The sequence below is a fragment of the Pan paniscus genome, chromosome 7 (genome assembly GCF_029289425.2).
Source record: "Pan paniscus chromosome 7, NHGRI_mPanPan1-v2.0_pri, whole genome shotgun sequence".
In the NCBI taxonomy this organism is placed as follows: domain Eukaryota; kingdom Metazoa; phylum Chordata; class Mammalia; order Primates; family Hominidae; genus Pan; species Pan paniscus.
In genome coordinates, this window is record NC_073256.2 from 145375743 (window position 1) to 145390464 (window position 14722).

At 46.9% G+C, this 14722-nt stretch overlaps 1 protein-coding gene and 1 non-coding gene across 9 annotated transcripts in view; both read left to right on the plus strand.

Annotated features, from left to right (window-relative positions):
• The window catches only part of LOC100971826 (uncharacterized), a 243979-nt gene that overhangs the window by 129502 nt on the left and 99755 nt on the right, over positions 1-14722 (plus strand). For all 8 annotated transcript variants that reach the window (XR_008626508.2, XR_010113025.1, XR_010113023.1 and 5 more), the window contains one exon: positions 2825-2954. The gene's annotated coding sequence lies outside the window, so the exon portion shown is untranslated. The remainder of the gene's footprint in view (positions 1-2824; positions 2955-14722) is intronic.
• LOC112440793 (U1 spliceosomal RNA) lies at positions 12742-12905 on the plus strand. The gene has a single exon (XR_003028803.1). It is a non-coding gene; the product is annotated as a U1 spliceosomal RNA (small nuclear RNA).

Consider the following 14722-nt stretch of genomic DNA (forward strand, 5'->3'; position numbering starts at 1 on the left):
CACAGCGTTGGGCCCAGCATGACCTTCTGCGGTCCCAGGAGACATCAGGGAGGTGTTGTTAGTGTCCGTAGAAAGCCCATGGCTTGCTCGGCCACATCAGGTGCAGGGACCTCAGTCAACCACACAGCAGGTAGATATCCTTGAGAACTGTGTCAGGTGGGAGGATAGCCAGAGGGTCTGGGGGCAGCCACCTGACCCTTCAGTCCCAGGATCTAGCACCTCCCATCAGACCTTCCTCTTCACTCCCTGTTTCTCCCACCAATTATTGGCATTGGCATATTTCTGAGCAAGTTCTCTCCTTGTGGCCTGTCACTCTGTGGGTGGGAAGTGACCCCCTGCTGAGCAGGTTCAGTGTTTTGAGGTGGGGCTATGACCTTCTGCTTTGCACCGGGCTCTAAACACCCTGGCCTGCCCAGGATTCTTGGCAGCTCCTGGGAGAAGCTTAGAAATTTTAATTTCTTTAATTTCCATGGAACATTGCTTTGTGTGTGTGGCTAAAAACATTAATTAAAAACATTAATCAGTTTGGCTGCCTTGGAAAGAGGTTCTTTTTTCTGCAGGAGCCAACGTGCTGGGTTATTGCAACCCCCTCTCCCCAGCCCCTTACAAGGAGGAGGGGACAGGACATCAGCTTGCAAACCAACACTTCAGCCCTGTATTTGTGGATTTGTCTCTTGGTGTCAGGCAGACTCCTTAGCTCCTCTGAACTTTAGTTTCCACATCTGTAAAATGGGAAGAAAGGTTATGTGTCTCCTGATTTCTTGGGGACTCTGTGTGTGTTCAGTGAGGTGCCAGGAGGACAGTCCTTAGTGAAATGTCCTCTACAGAATTTGCTAGTAAAGGCGCTGTTGTTATAATTAGCTGGATTTCCCTGGTAGTTTACAGACTGCCTCTTCTGCGCACTGTCTCATTTAATCCTGTCAGCGCACCTGGCAGACGGGTAGTGTTTGAATCCACTCTTTTTCACAGATGAGTACACTGGAAAGGGAGGGTTACAGCCAGGCCTGGAGCTGAGAACCTTTGACGGAAGCCCCAGGCTTTGGCCCAATCTCATTGCCTTCATTTGTTCCCTTGGCCCCATGTGCTGAGCCCCTACACTAAGTTACGGTGGTGAGATAGAAAGAGGGGAGGCCTTTTCATTTCCTCCTGGGAGGAGAGGAAGAAGTTAAGTCTCTAGCATTTGCCTAAGTGGTGCTAATAAAAGCTGATGTTTCTATGGGCTTATAATATCCAGAGACAAGTGCTAAACTCTGCAAAGATTCTCACTTAACACCAGGAACAAGCCTCTAAGATGAGAAACTGAGGCTCAGAGAGCTCAAGTTTGAGTACTTGTTCAGGGTCCTAAAAAGCCTCTTTAAGTAGTAGAACCGGGACACCAACCCAAGAAGCCTGAGAAGAGCCCACCGTCAACCAAGAGGCTGTGCCTCTGCCCTTTTTGGGTAGTGAAGCAAATGCATTTTGACAATAAGGCTAAAAGTGCTTTCCCGGTCACAATGCCTGAGGCGTGTGGGAGGCTGCTCACTGGGGAGCCCAGAGGCGCTGAGGACAGCATCTTTCTGCGTGCCTAGCTAGTCAAGGGGACTTTTCAGAGTAAGGGGGAATTCACTCTGTGCTGCTGGGAACTGGACTCTGAGTGCAGGATGCGTTAAGCCAGCACTGAATGGGAGGAGGCGAGGACTCTGAGGCTTGCAGAACGATTGCAGATCTGTCCGTGATACCAACACATCTAAGGAAGGAATATGACAACCAGAGTGCCTCGGAGAAGACAATTATGGCCAAGTTGTTCCTTGGGGAGAGATGAGGAAATCAAAGTGGGGAATACAAGCCACCTGCCCGCCGTTCTTGCCTGTGGGGCAAGGATGTTTCACCAGCTATTCCAGAGTAGAGAGCAAATTCCCCTTCAGAACTTTTCAGGGTTCTTTATTCTGAGTTTGTGCTGACTAAGCTTCATGTCATTCATGATTTGGCTGCCAGTGAGGATGGTGGGGGGGCCTGAAAAGGGAAAAGGGCGCCGTACTGTAAATGTATGAATGGGGTTTTCTGTGGGGGCCACACCGGAGCATCACAGTTCTTTGAAGGACAGGAGAGAAGGTCAGTGCCTGGATCCCCAGGCTAAGTACCAGGCGCTGCTTTAGGATAGCATAGAAGGGTGGCCCCTGGGCCTCATTCTCCACACTGTCCCACCCCTTTTGACCACCTCATCTAGCCATCTTGATGATCAGTTAAGATAAGAATCTCTAGTGAGGCTACATTTTTTTGTTTCCTGAATAATGCATGATGTCCACTGAACACATGTTACCAGATGACAGTGTTGGGCTCAGATAAAACTTACAACAAAATTAATCTGATGCAGCCTCCATGGCTCACATGATCCCCACCGTGTATGAAATGGGCTGGGCACCCAGGGACAGGCTATTCTCAGAATGGGGTTATTGGGTGTGTTTCTTATTCCTCTCTACCTAGTATTCTTGGAAGAAGGTGAATGAAAATGCTCTAGTAGGGGAGGGAAACATGATTAATGGGTGGGGGCTTATGAGTCAGAAAGACCCAACCATCACTTCTGCCCTGACTGCCTGTGTGACTTCAGAAATGGGGGATATCAAAACCTATCTCTAGGATTAAACAGTTTAATGTGTATAAAATGCCTAACACAGTGCTTGCCACATAAGCATTGCTCATTAAATGTCTTCTCTTCTTGTGCTCCTCATTCAGTGTATAGTAAATGTGCAGTCCTTATCTTTTAAATGAATGAAACATCTCATTACCAAATCTATTCAAGGTAAACATTGATATTAATATGTATCCTTTTTGTGTGTGTTTCTAGAATCCTGTTACACCTGGGATTTAGGCACTTTCAATCTGAAAAAATACATATCCTTTCAGCACTCTGGACGGACTTGAGAACTGTCCTTACGTGACCTAAAGCTGGAGTATTTCGAGATTGGAGAATTAAGGTAAGGGACTTTATCTTCCTGATCCTTGTGAAACCAAAAATAGCTTTTGGAGTTGATGATCTCCTGCAGCACAACTTGGGTTGTGGTTCTTGACCTCTCGGTGTGTCTTCCTGTGCCGCTCCAATGTGTTCGGGAAGCTGGCTCCCCATAACCTCTCCCCGACCTGGTTCTCAGAGTCTAGTCCACTTATTCATTGTGCCTAGGAAGCTCTCCCTCTATCCCTAGTGGAGGGAGGAGCCCACCATCTCCTAGTGAATGCCCCACTTGTAGCAGAAGGTGCAGGATGCTCCAGCTGTCTTGTGAAAACATGTGGAGACAGCCTTGGGGAAAAGAGGAAAAGGTGAGGTGAGGGTTATATAATCAGATTGAAACACCTTTGGGACATCCAGAACATGAGCTCTTCCTCCTTTCCCAGCCAATCCGTGCTTCCTCCTTTCACCTCCTTGAATTCTGTGCTCCTTCCACACTAAGGCTGAGGGTGCAGGAGGTAAAGGGTTAGAGGTTAAGACTGAGCGCTTCAGGTAGACTTGGGTTTTCTTGGTTTTGCTACTTGCCTCACTTTGGACAAGTCACTCAGCCTCTCAAAGCCTTGGTCTCCTCATTAGTAAAATAGGGATGGTATTAGTGCCTGCCTCATGAAGATGTTGTTTGTGTTGAGTGAGATATTGGAGCAAAACAGCTTAGCAGGCTGCCTTGCACTGAGGAAGAAATGCTCCAAAAGGGAAGAGAGTTTTTGCAAATTATTCCTCAATTATGCCATTTAGAATTCCTTCCATGTATCAGGCTATTTTGAAGTCTTTCATTTGCTGTCCCCCAGCCTTTCACCTATCACCAAGTCAGCCTGGGAAACAGCTGAGAATCACCTTTCCAGTTGTGCCCAGCCCCTTACCCAAAGCAGAGTTGATTCCCCCCTCCCCTGGATGGCAGCGGGCTAGTGAAGGCATGTCTCCACTATACCATGGCTACTGCACTGGGTTGAAATGTCCCTTGACCCTTCCCCTGCCCGTTCCCCCTCTTGCTGGTGAAATTGCTTAGAGCAAGGACTGTCTTACACATCACAGGATCTGGCATAGTGCCTGACCGAGGGTGAAACAACAAATGAATGAGTAATTGAAAGGAGAGAGAAAAAGAGATAGAGAAGTAACCAAAAGAAGAAAGTTTTTAAAGGTTCAGAGGAAAGAATGAGGTCAGTTGCAATTTTTTTTAAGTAAGATGTTGGAAAGAATAAATGACATGATGAAAAGGAAACTGACTTTATTCCTATCATAAATTTGAAAGCTATGCAAGGTGGAAAGGTGGGTGAGAAGCTGTGGACTGGTGAGAAGACAGAGAAGTCAGAACTGAGAGCATAGCAGAGAACTGTACTTCTGTTGTGCTACATATGTCATCTTTTGTATTGTGCCTTAAATTTTCAAAAGCGCATTTGCATTTCAAATCTGCTGTGATAGTCAGCATTCCTGTGGCATGCAGAGGTGAAGAGCATGAGGCCTTGCCCTTCAGTCAAGGTGGGGATACTGGCACACATAGGATACTCCATACTCCCTAGGTGTCTGTAAGGATGGTGGAGGGGACTTTCTCCATGCCGGGAGGCTTCCTAGAGCAGGTGCTGCCTCTCGTGACTCTTGAAAGATGCTTGTGAATAAAGCATACTGGGAGCTGAACTGCTGTTTAGTAATTAAAAATCCTTTCCATTGTTTAGAGCTCAGCACCTTTGTGCATTCATATTATGCATTCATTTTCGTTTCATTGTTCAATTTCTCACTTCTGCTACTGCATTGTATGTCTACAGCTGACAAGCCTTCCTTGGGAGCCCTACGTAGCTCTTTTTTTTTTTTTTTTTTTTTGAGACGGAGTCTTGCTCTGTCGCCCAGGCTGGAGTGCAGTGGCGCAATCTCGGCTCACTGTAAGCTCCACCTCCCAGGTTCACGCCATTCTCCTGCCTCAGCCTCTTGAGTAGCTGGGACTACAGGCGCCCACCACCACGCCTGGCTACTTTTTTTTGTATTTTTATTAGAGACGGGGTTTCACTGTGTTAGCCAGGATAGTCTCGATCTCCTGACCTTGTGATCTGCCCGCCTTGGCCTCGTAGCTCTTTTTGACCCTCAGGGACAGTCACTGAATTATGTCTTGGGAGCCCATGCTTCTGAGGCAGGCTTAGGGAGCAGGAGAGCATACAGGGGTAGCAGCCTTTCCAGCTGATCCCCATGCCCTGTTGCACCTGGAGGGCTGGAACAAGCTATTCTCATATTGGGGAAAAGGGCTGATGGGACCTCAGTCATGTGGCAGAGAATCTGAAAGCCAGAAGCTTGGCAGGTCTGTCTCGGGGTGGGGTGACGGAGAGACATTTCCCTAGAATTCAGCTGCTGGGAGCAGAAAGACAGAGCAGGGGCAAGTGCTGGGTTTCTGAGGCCTGCAGTCCTGAGCATGGCCTCAGGCAGTCTGTTCTATGACAGAACCTGAAGAAAGGCCCAGGCATTTGCATCTATGTGTGCAGTTCTGCTTGTCCTAAAGGCACTCCTCACACTGGGAGCCTGCCTGTCTGTACGTGCCTAGAAATCAGCCTGGCTGGGACGCACACCGATAGGAGAGCATCCTCACCTTTCCCACCCACGAGTCGGGACTGTTGCCTGCTGTGCAGCAAAGGCACCAGGAACACGGAGTCAGACACTTAGGGTCTACCCCAGGCTCCACTTCCCACTGCCCATTTGACTCTGGGCAAGTCTTTTACAGCTTTTCAAACTTCTCTTTTTCTTAAAACAAAAAAAAAAAAAGGAAAAAAATTTCTTGCCAGGCACAGTGGCTCACGCCTATAATTCCAGCATTTTGGGAGGCTGAGGTGGGCTAATCACTTGAGGCCAGGAGTTCGAGACCAGCCTGGCCAACATGGTGAAACCCTGTCTCTATTAAAAATACAAAGATTAGCCAGGCATGGTGGCACACGCCTGTAATCCTAGCTACTTGGGAGGCTTAGGCACAAGAGTCACTTGAAACTGGGAGGCAGAGTTGTAGTTAGCCAAGATTGTGCCACTGCACTCCAGCCTGGGCAACAGAGCAAGACTCTGTCTCAAAACACACATACAAATTTTTTTCTTTTATTTTTTTAAAGACAGGGTCTTAGCTATGTGGCCCAGGCCGGCCTCCAATCCCTGGGCTTAAGCAATCCTCCCACCTCAGTCTCCTGAGTAGCTAGTACTATAGGCACACACCACACACCCAGCCAGACTTCAATTTTCCCAGCCACATCGTGGACCAGAAGCCACTTGGTCTGGTTTTGAGGATGACGGAACCTTGCCCGCGGAAATGGGCAATGAACAGGAGCCTGTTTATTTCTCCTTCCAGCTCCTGACCTGTCTAGCTCCTGACCCTCTCAGTGTCATTCTTGCTCACCCCTGGCCCTGCTCCCTGGATATGCAGACAGGATGGGCTTCTTCCCTTTAGACCTTCACTTTGCTCTTTTGGACTCCTCTTCTGGCCTTGCCTCCCCCTGGTGTCATCTGCTGGCTCCCTGCCTGATACTGCCACACTGGTCATGCTGGCCTCCTGGCCTTTGGTGACAGTGCATCAGCAGGCTCCCGCTTCCCTGTCAAGGGATACAAGCCAGCACCAGTCTTTCACCACAAGGTATGTGTGTAAAGATTGCTTCCTGTACTTGGTGTCCACAGGATTTTAAAGAACTCCTGGCCCACTCGGAACTCTACGCTTGAAACAGAAACATCTTCTCAAAACACCTCTGGTATTGGCCCATTTCTCTATTACTGTTTCTTGTGGTTTCATACTGAGGTTTCTGGTGCATTGCAATTGCCCTGGAGTTTATTTTTAGTAATAAAGACAGAGTTCAATTAATGTCAAAACATGAGGGTAATTGCAGAGGAAGGATTAGTAAGTCTAGGGGAAAATGTGCCTAATTTTTTTTCTTCTGATAACATCTTTCACTGATCATACACCGTCACACCCACAGACACGGAGCTTCCTCCGTGATGTCTGCAATGCACTAGGCCCAGGCGGGGAGCAGTGGCTGCGCCACTACCTGAAAACGAAAGCATTTCTGAGTCTCTTTCAGTCCAGCTCATCTAGCAGCCAGCCACACAGGTGACCACCCACTGTAGCTGTCACTATGGGTGATGATTATCATTATGGTTTTGAAGAAAGGCTGGGCTTTGGAATAGTCAATTCTTATCCTCTCTCCGGGGGGATTTATTCTGTCTCCAGAAGCAGCATTTTACTTTCCTGAACATCAGCTCTTCTCCCCTGGATTGCAGGGTCTAGGTCTTGTTCTCTGTCTGCTTCCAGCTTTTGGCATTTTGACAGCACGTAGGACATGCTTGGAGAACGTTTTCTTGAGTTAACTGAATTCGGGACACTGACTTGGGGCTGGAAAGGCAAAGTGAGGAAGAAAGTATTCCCCTTTCAGAAGCTCCCCAGTCTGCCTTAAGAAACAAAGGCAGCCCTGTCATCTGCCCAGGACTTTACAATTTATAAAATGATTTCTCATCCTTTCTCCTTTCTTGTATTGCACAAATATCGAACGAGAACCTGCAGTGTGCCACTGTGCAGGGTGCCTGGAATAAAGGAGAAAAGCCACTGTGCTTTCTCTGAAGGAATCACAGGGAGTGAAGCTAGCTTCATGGATGCCAGAATTTCACAGATGAAGGGACTGGAGGCTTGGAGCAATTGCATTGCTTGAGATCCCCCCTGCTCATGGATGGTGGCTCCCAAATCAGGACATGAGTCTTCTGAATCCCTTAAACCTGCCCTGTGCCTGCCTGTTCTCCCAGCACATTCTCTGTACTGTCTTGTGCTGCTCCTCACCCCCTCTCCAACTGTCTCTCCTTCTCCGCCATTGTCCTCTGCCCACTCCTAGTCCCTTCTTTCAGCTCTGTTTCTTCTGAAAATGAGGATCTTTCTCTCTACAGTGCCTCTTGTGGGAAGGGATCTGCTGATGGGGGCTGTGTTTGGGATCTCACCTGGGAACACGATCTCTCCAACTTTCCCTGGGAGCAGAGCCTTGGGTCTCACTGAACCCACCTCCCCAGCACCTTGTGTGGTGACTGGCAGGAGGTAGCCATTCCCTCCTGTCCTCTCTGCCCTTGTCCACTTTCCTGTTATGAGTCAGCTGCTGAGATAGGCTATGAGGAGTCAACAGAGTGGATAAAAAAGAGCTTTGTCCTTCTTTAAAAGCCTTCAAAATATACAGATGTATTAGTCAGGGCTTTCCAGAGAAACAGGACCAATAGAACATGTAGATAGATGCGTATCCATGTCTATATCAATATCTACCTTGATATTTATATCTATATCTAGGAGATTTATTTATTATAAGGTATTGGCTCATGCAATTATGGACCCAGAGGGGTCCTGTGATTTGCCACCTGCAGGCTGGAGACCTAGGAAACAGCTGTTGTGTCACAAAGGGCAGAGGGCTGGAGAACCTGTAGTGTAGATTCTAGTCTAGATTCGAAGGTCTGAGGACCAGGAATGCCAAGGGCAGGAGAAGATCGATGTCCCAGAACAAGCAATCAGGCAGAGATGAAATTCAACCTTCCTGTGCCTTTCTGTTCTATTCAGGCCTTCAGTGGGTTGAATGAGGCCCAACCCACATTGAAGAGGACCATCTGCTTTACTCAGTCTCCTGGTTGAAATGATAATCTCATCTGGACATACTCAGAAATGCTGTTTAACCAGCTCTCTGGAAATCCTGTGGCCCAGTCAAGTTGACACACAAAACTAACCATCACACTGCAGAGACACAGTCTATCCCAATACCTGTATTTACTGGATAACGTGCATCTCAGCTCACCAGGCTGGTTTGATTGACTTGGCCCAAAGCTGCCCTTTGAGTGTTGAGCCCCAGCTGACCCCTTTGATCCTTCACAGCCCCATCATTAAAACAAGGACCCTGAATCAAGTGACTGTAAGAGCCACTCTTGTCCTGTTCTGTCTGTATCCTGGCTTTGAGTGTTTATCTAAGCTAAGCCCAATTGACTGTTGTCATTCTTTGTCTCTTCCTTGCTCAGACATCAGTTAGGTATTTATTGAACACTCCTGTGTTCACAGCATCTGGCTCCTGGGATTAGAGACAGCTCTTGACTCCTGGTTTTGCTCTTTGAAACCTATTGGACTGCTTTTCTTTTAAGATACACCCCCCACATTATAGGAATCTATCCATTTCTTTGTTCGTTTCTTTAATTGTGCATTATATCAGTCCGTCAGTCAGTTTTCCTCCTGAAATATGCTGAGTATTGAGAATTATAATAGATTCTATTAAGCACCACTAATAAAGTACTATCCTTATAGTAGTAGTAGTGTTTGCGGTGATGGTCGTGTTAGTACTAGTAATAATCAAGATGGCCATGAAGAGACTGCTTTTAATCTACCAGTAATCATGGTAAAAATAGTAATAGCTCAAATGTATTATTCATGGTGTTTCAAGCACTTTACATTATATGATCTCATTTACTCTTCACAACCTGCCAGGAAATGGAAATGATTATGTAATATACTCCAGTTTGCAAATGAAGGAATCTTCCTGCGGAACGTATGTGAAGCGCATACTGGTGCTCTGGGCTTTTGCATAATTTCAAATGTCCTTTTTTTTAAAACTTAAGGCTAATGTTTAGAAGCTTTTGCTAATGAGAGGACCATTTGCTAAATCGGTATAAGTGCTACACATTTGGATATCTCCATCCCAACATACCTCTTATTGCCATTCCCCAAAGCAGACACCTTCTCCTCCCTCCCTCAAGGACCTCTGAGCTTGCACTCCAATTCCTCTCCCACACTCACCTTTCTCCTTTCTGTTCCTCTTGGAATCCAGGTGTTTATTTGAGGAGCTAGGAAAAGCTCCTGATCCAGCAGGTTTTATTCTTAAATTTGTAACAAAGTAAATCACAGAACCTTCACCCAGCATCCAGGCCTCTCGTTCTCTCCCTCCTTCCCAGGTATAGGCCGGCTTTCAGAAACCCTGCACCACATAGACCCTGGGCCTGAATTGCTGTGAGTAATAATGACTCTGTTGGTAATTTGTGTCCTTCTGCTTGGAACGGTTTCCTTTTTAGTTTGGTCACCCTCCCAGAGCTGGTTGCAACGGGGGCATACTCATTGTGGGATGCAGGGCATCCTGCATCCTGAGGAATTGTTTTTCCTCCAAAAATGAAACCTTGAAACGAGGACATTGTCCTGTCCATGGACTGCACAACAACACTGAGCCTCAAGGACTCATACTGGCATTTTTCTTCTTTTGCAGAATGTGGGCACCCTGGCTTCAAGCTCACGAGAAATCAGGTCGGGATTTAAACAATGTTGGGTTAAAGCAAAGTTCCATAAAGACAGAATCAAGAAAAAAAAAAAAGGAGAAACCAATCTAAGGGCCATCCTCCCTGAGTTGCATCTTACCTGAGTCTTCAGCCGCCGCCCCCTGCTGCTGTGGGAGGAAACGGGAAAGTGACTGGCCATGGGGACAGGGGTCGAGGGTGTGAGGGTTAGTGGTAGCAGGGAGGTAGCACTTCTGTGAAGCCGGAAAGGAGACCTGAGCCTGGCTCTCTGCTTTGCTGCTTGCCAGCCCTCTGGCTGGGAAGAAGGCTCTTGGCTCTTGTGAGCCTCGGTTTCCTGTGCAGAGTGGGCTGTTCTGAGGACAGGCTGACATTGCTGTCCGTCAGTCTTCCAGGACCCTGAGGATTTCAGCTCTACCCATGGGCACTGAACTGGAACATTCACTGGCCATTTGCTTTCTTTTTTTTTTTTTTTTTTTTGATACAGAGTTTCACTCTTGTTGCCTAGGGTGGAGTACAATGGCGTGATCTCAGCTCACCACAAGCTCTGCCTCCCGGGGTCAAGCGATTCTCCCCAGTAGCTGAGATTACAGGCATGCGCCACCACGTCCGGCTAATTTTGTATTTTTAGTAGAGATGGGGTTTCTCCATGTTGGTCAGGCTGGTCTCGAACTCCTGACCTCAGGGGATCCGCCTGCCTCAGCCTCCCAAAGTGCTGGGATTACAGGAGTGAGCCACTGAGCCTGGCCACTTCCGGTCTTTGGATTTGATTTTCCTCAAGTGTAATTGAAAGCAGGGGCCTGGATGGCCGCCATAGTCCCTCCCAGCTTCGACATTACACATTCATGCCAATCCATTTTTCAGGCTGATAACATTGTTCAGAGTTTAATGGGAGCAGGGTAAGATAGTCACCGTGTGGAGTAAAAATTGAAGGAAATATTCCAGATGTCATGATTTTTTACCTGTAGCCCCTCTGCTGCCACACCCTTGTGCACATCCTCCAGACACTTTTAAAGAATAAACTCTATTTTCAGAAGAGTTTTAGATTTACAGGAGAATTGTGAAAACAGTTCAAAAAGTTCCCATATTCCCATATACCCTGCTCCCAGTTTTCCCTGTTACTAACGCTTTGCATTAGTGTGGCACATTTGCCACAATTAATGGACCAATATTGATACATTATTATTTACTGAAGTTGAAACGTTACTTTAGTTTTTACCTGGTCCAGGATCCCATCTGGGATCCCACATCACATTTAGAGATCATGTCTTCTTAGGCTGCTCTGGGCTGTGCCGCTTTCTCAGACTCTCCTGGTTTGTGATGACATTGACAGTCTTGAGTTTTGATGACCAGTTCTGACTGGTCAGGTATTTCATAGAACGTACCTCTGTGAGGGTTGTCTGATTCTTCTTATTATTAGATTGGGATTATGGAGGAAGGCCACAGAGGTAAAGTTCCGCTTTTATGAAATCAAGGGTAGGCACCATCAGCATGACCTATCACTGATGTTGACTTTGATTACCTGGCTGCTGTAGTGGTTATCGGGTTTGTCCACTTTAAAGATACTTTTGTGTTTTTGTTCTTTCTTAACTCCCTTTTTATATTAAACTCTTCAGAAGGAAGTCACTGTGCATAGCCATCCCCTAAGAAGAGGGCATTCCTGCTCTTCCTTCTCCATGGCTAGAGGATCTACATGAACTATTTAGATTTTTTCTACCTGGGAGATTTAACTCCTCTCTCCTATTTATTTATTTATATATCAGTATGGACTTGCAGGTATTTATTTGATAATTTTTAATTTATTTGAGTTATAATCCAATATGATTTTATTTTGTTGCTCATGGTTTTTCTTCCTTGGCTATTGGGAACTCTTCAGTTACTTCCTGTGTCCATTTGACATACTTTCTTATTATGGGTCTGTCTTTCTTTCTTTCTTTCTCTCTCTCTCTCTTCCTTCCTTCCCTTCCTCCCTCCCTCTTTTCTTTTCTTTTCTTTTCTTTCCTTCCTTCCTTCCTCCCTCCCTCACTCCCTCCTTCCTTCCTTCCTTTTTCTTCCTTTTTTCCTTCCTTCCTTCCCTCCCTTCCTCCTTTCTTCTTTCTTTCTCCCTTCCTTCCTTTTCTTCCTTTCCCTACCTTCCTTTTCCTTCCTTCCTTTCTTCCTTCCTTTCCTCCTTCCTCTCCTCCTCCTCCCCTTCCTTCCTTCCTTCCTTCCTTCCTTCCTTCCTTCCTTCCTTCCCTCCCACTCCCTCTCTCTCTCTCTCTTTTTTTTTTTGGTGCATCCATACTTTCTGGCACTATAAGATGCTTAGGGCTTATCTTGTATATTTCTAGCCCCAGTTATAGAATCAGCCATTTCTTCAAGGATCCCCTGTCATTTTACTGGAGAAAGGACTTAGAATCCAAGATCTGGGTGCTAGATGTGCTTGAGGTGTTGTTTCCTCCAGATCTTCTCAACTGACAGAGCAGTGAAATATATGTGTGTAGGGAGGATGGGGAGAACAATTTTTTTAACACATATGAATACTTACCTGGCAGGGGAGATACCATAATCACGAAGGTGGTTTCCCCAGGGTGAGGCTTATCCATTGCACTCCCGATGTGCTGACCCCTGTGATTCCCCCAAATGTGGGAGACTTGACTGCATAATTTGTGGTAATGGGGGACTGCATTTGCACTTTTCCCTGTAAAAAGTTTTAAAAATAAATAAACACATAAATAAATAAATGTGTGTATATGAATCCATGTGCATGCACATATGTGTAAATATTTCTCCAGGTATCCATCTTATCTATGTTAAGCTAACTATGAGTTCATACTGCTGTCTCCAACTCTAATTCATTACCACATTTCACCCATTTTTTTTTTTTTTTTTGAAATGGAGTCTCACACTTTCGCCCAAGCTGGAGTGCAGTGGTGTGATCTCGTCTCACTGCAACCTCGCTCTCCCAGGTTCAAGCGATCCTCCTGCCTCAGCCTCCCGAGTAGCTGGGATTACAGGTGCACACCACCACACCTGGCTAATTTTTGTATTTTTAGTAGAAACGGGGTTTCACCATGTTGGCCAGGCTGGTCTCAACCTCCTGACCTCAGGTGATCCACCCACTTCAGCCTCCCAAAGTGCTGGGGTTACAGGCGTGAGTCACCACGCCCGGCCCCCATCCACTTTTAACAAACTTGTTTTCTTTTTGCCCACATTGACTGACGAAAGAAGGTAATGAACAGAGATGTTGGAAAGTTCACGTGGGGCAAGAGCAGTGGGCTGAGAACATTGGACTTTTCCCTATGGTCAACGTGGCCTCGTTCAACAAAAATCAAGATGAGTCAGATGCATGTAGAAAGAGACTCCGAAATGTGTCCTGCCTAGATGTTTGCAAACCGGGACTCTGTGTTATGCTCACAGGCCTTTGAATGTGTCTCTCCCTGGGCTTCATGTGCCCTTGCTGGTTTCTGGACTGTCCTGTTCTGCTCCTGTCCTCCTACTGACAGCCTTTCCTGCTTTCCTTTCCCTCCCATGCCACTCCCACTCCATACAACCTCTTCCCCTGCACACTGCTCCTAGAACCCCTTGGTTAGCCCCATCAGGGATGTCCCTGCTTTCCTGGGACCTGAGGCACACAGAATGAGGATGAAACAGTTGATGTATCATGTAGTATCCCCCACCTGGCTTCCTTCTCAGCCAGGCGTCCCAAACTCAATTGTCTGCAGAGGCCAGGCAGGCAATAAAAATAAGTGATGTGGGCCTCCTGGGCGGTCAGGAGGGCTTGGTGCAGAACTGGAAGCACCAGAGGTAGCAAGGAACCAGGAGATCAGGCCAGCACCTGCTCTGAATGGTCAGGCACCTCCATGGTTGCATAGCAAATCAGTTGTTGAGAAATGTTTTGACTATGGTCCTTGTGTAGGCCCAGTATAAAGGGGGAAATGGCCAGTCTGTGGCTGCTGATTATGGCCCTGAAAGTCTGCAGGCCCAGAGTGGCCAGACCTGGTTGTTCAAAGGAAAACTGGCAGGTGGGAAGGGCGGAGGGCCTTGCCCCTTCCCATTTGCCTCCTGTGCCTGACAGTGTCACTGTAGCAATACTTTCCTGGCAGCAGGACTTTGTCCCATAACAATAGTTGATTTTAGTGTATAGGGCTTTTGTTGTTGTTGTTTATTCCCATACTTGGAACCAGCTGCGTTGTGGTACTTTGAGAGATGACAGCCCAGCCTGGAGCTCTGCAAGGTCCTCCAGGCTTCTCAGTTCTGATCATTCCACCCGCAGATCCCATCACCAAAGGGGTGTACTTGCTTCGTGCAGCTGCTGCTTCTCCCAGACCTCATTGTCCCCCTTGTGCCTTTTCCATGTTCAATACAGGATTTGTTTTTTATCTGAAATTCTACCCGTTAAAACATCTGGTTGTTTCCTCTTCTCTTGCGAGGTGTATTTCTGTATTTCCTACCTTTGCATCCTTTGCTCAGTTCAACTTGAAGCAGGTTTCCAAGCTCATCACTTGGAGGCCCAGGGCA